The following is a 3303-nucleotide window of genomic DNA, read 5'->3' as shown; positions in this document are numbered from 1 at the left end:
AGTCCTTGGGTTGCCGTGCGATTCACCGAAATCAGAACCACCACACTGATGCTGTGTACGACTAGCGAGGTTTTCCCACTATTGTTGTACAAAATAAAAGAACGTATGAAGAGTTATTCTTGAATAATAAGAGTTATGTAAATTGATTCAGAAATTTTTTATATAAATTGTTTTTTTTTTATATATATTTATTTTATTTATCAGCATTCAAAATTCTGGAGGTGGCCTGGATCATTCTGGGGGGGGGGGGGTGTATGCCCCCCTCCTGTTCCTACGCCAATGTTAGGTCTCGAAGTTTAACATACCCAGGCTGAAATGTAATTTTAGTGTTGTAATTAAAAAAAAAAATATTGAAATCGAGTCTACTACACGGTACTGAAGACAGCCTTGCAGGTGACGGTGAAATACATGTATCTAGTGAATAGTTCGCTATTCGTTTACATTTTGTAACCTCAGAGCACATCATTATATTTTCAGATTTGTTGCGCCTGTACATCGCGAAAAGTAAAAAATAAATAAATTTAATGAATTTTGTCCATTAAAAGACGGATAACATAATGACAACCACAAACTTGAGTGGTTTCGGTTTATCGTGCACAGTTTGTTTATGAATTGCAAAGGAGGTCAAGGTGTGATGATGAACATTAAGATAGGTGAACGAACATGCATGAACTTTTTAGTCTAATGTCTAGTATCCAAATTTTTCTACAAAATATCAAAGTATTCTTTAAAAAAAAGTTTCGGGGCTCAAAACTTATTAAAAATGAGAAACGGACGGCACACACTTGCTGAGGGAAGGTTGTGCATTTTTAACGTGGTACTCAAATAGTGGAAAAATGTGGAAATATCAAAGTAAAATCGACGAAAAATACATATCCGAACGTAGAAAAGAGCAAAGTCGCGAGTGCAAGTTAAATTTCAGTTGGAAAATGGATTAAAAGTTAATAATTTGGAATTTAAAAAAGTGGAATTGCTGTGAAAAAAAATGATTGGCGACAGCATGCGCGGGGGAAGCGATTAGTGTATGAGTGAACGCGGTATCAGTAGTAGTGGTAGTGAAAGGTAGGACGGGTGGATGTGGTGTGGTGAGAGAGGTGAACGTGTGGAGAATTTTCGCTTGCGAGTCTTACCCACACCAACTGATTAAAGTGTTCTTTCGGAAGCGGGAAAAAGAAGCGGGTATGAGCAAGATGACGGTACGATTAGAAAACTGGGCATGTACAGTGGTGTTCAATTGGAGTGTTGCAAATTTAATACAGTGCCCGTTCGATTTTGGCAACTCTACCGCTTGATCTTCATTTGGAGAAGCCCAGCAAGTGGGTACAGTTTTCGCATAGCAGAAGTGTTATTTTTTGGCTTTTGGTTCGTCGGAATGGAAGTTTTTTTTTTCGGTTTTCGGGCAGTGCAGTTTGAGAAGCCCAACAAGTGGATTTGATTTTCGTATCGCTTTATCGGAGGAGTGGAAGTTTGTTTTTTTTTTCTCGGTTTTTGAACAGTTTCGCATAAATGATACTTTATAGCTAACGGTGAAATAGTTCGACGACATCGTTGCGACGACCAGCTTTAAAATACAACAAGGATAAAAAAAACCGGTGAGATCTTTCCATGATGACTTGTGTTATTTGATTATATTTCCAATGTTATATGCATTTTGGGTTGGGTGGGACCATCAGGGCACCCGATTGAAGCGAGATGGATAGGAAGAGTGAAACTGTCAACTTCCTATCGCTAACATTTCGTGGAAAAAGGGCGGGCTCTTCTTCCCATCTATTGGGTCTTTCTGACAAGCAAGGGCTTGATTGTACGACTGTTCGTGTGAACTTACTTTTGGAAGGAGATTCTTTTTCCTTGCGGGTTTCGCGTAAGTGTCTCTGCTTACGGGTCCGCCATTCGTTTTTGGCCCTTCAGACAGGAGTATGATTGAATACGAATAGTCATACAATCTTGAACAAATTGTTTTGTTAGAATAGGCCATTGCTACCGGTGGATACCTTGCTACAATAGATGGCAGCCTATATCATCATCATCATCATCATCAAAACTTATTAAAAATGTGATTTTGGAGTCAATCTTTAATCGACGGATCTGAAAATGGAATAACATCAACACTCCTCAAAACCTCATTTTTTTGTACTTCCATACCTTATCGGGAAAAATATAAAGATGACCAGTACATGATTCATTTTTGTGTTACGCGACGCAAAAATCGGTATTGGGACTGACATGCGGTTACTGTTAATTATGGGACAATCCGACTTTTTTTCCTGATTTAGGGGCCTATTTTGTAAATCGAGCAGATTCATGTGACTCGTCTGTATTCATTGTCGATCAAAGCAAGCATGCATATTTCAGATGTCACCCGTCGACTGCTATAGTAATCCAGTCACATAGAGTAACAACTGTCGAAAAACTCGAGTGACAGAGCTGAGTCGAGCGATTTTTTCGGTCGACAATGACTCCAGTCGAGTCATTTTGATCGACTCAACTTATAAAATAGACCCCTTAACCTAACAAAAAGCGCTGTCTCATTAGTATCGGTAAAAGATTATTAGAAATTATGTTGAAAGCTGATCTCAACTCAATTTTTACCAAATGAGGTATTTAAAACATAAGAAAAACATTTTGAGTTAGTGTTGTTAAAAACTCAAATTCTTATGTTGTCTGGATCTATTAAGATATTTCATGCGTGAGTTGTCAATCACGCAATCCAACAGTCAACTCATGGATGCGTTGGGTCATCTTTTTGACTCATTGCCTCGTATTTCCACAAGCAATGGATCATTAAAATAACCAAAACGGCCGCTATGGAAAGCATAGATAGCGCCACCGTAGCCTTGTGTGTTTGACAGAACAGCAATGCTGTCACAATGTTAAATCCCATATACAGTGGCGCCTTTGTTTTGATGCGGTGAGCACTGACAAAAACTACCTTCAATGATCCATTGACAAGGAACAGGATTCAAATTTTTCATGCCCTACTGTACGAGCATAGTTAAAACTGGTCTACTACTTTATATTAGTTTCTAACACCCTCACTGATTTCTTGTTAGTCTGATTGAATTATAGTAAGCTTTTCTTACATAATCAACAACATTCGGTTTTCCAGAATTTTTGATGGGTTTTGACTGAATCATTTTTGACGACTTGAGTGTGATTGAGTTATTTTGCATGAAAATTTCTAATGAGTTGAGCGCGCTCACTGATTGAGATATGAGTGGGAGTTGATCAACACTGTTTTGAGTATAAAATTGATGATATCAATTTTTGATGATTTGTTCGACTCTCCGCCACTGTGCAACGGTT

This window comes from Aedes aegypti, chromosome 1 (assembly GCF_002204515.2).
Source record: "Aedes aegypti strain LVP_AGWG chromosome 1, AaegL5.0 Primary Assembly, whole genome shotgun sequence".
Lineage (NCBI taxonomy): Eukaryota > Metazoa > Arthropoda > Insecta > Diptera > Culicidae > Aedes > Aedes aegypti.
The sequence above is the reverse complement of the archived record's forward strand: the minus strand, read 5'-3'. Positions refer to the sequence as shown.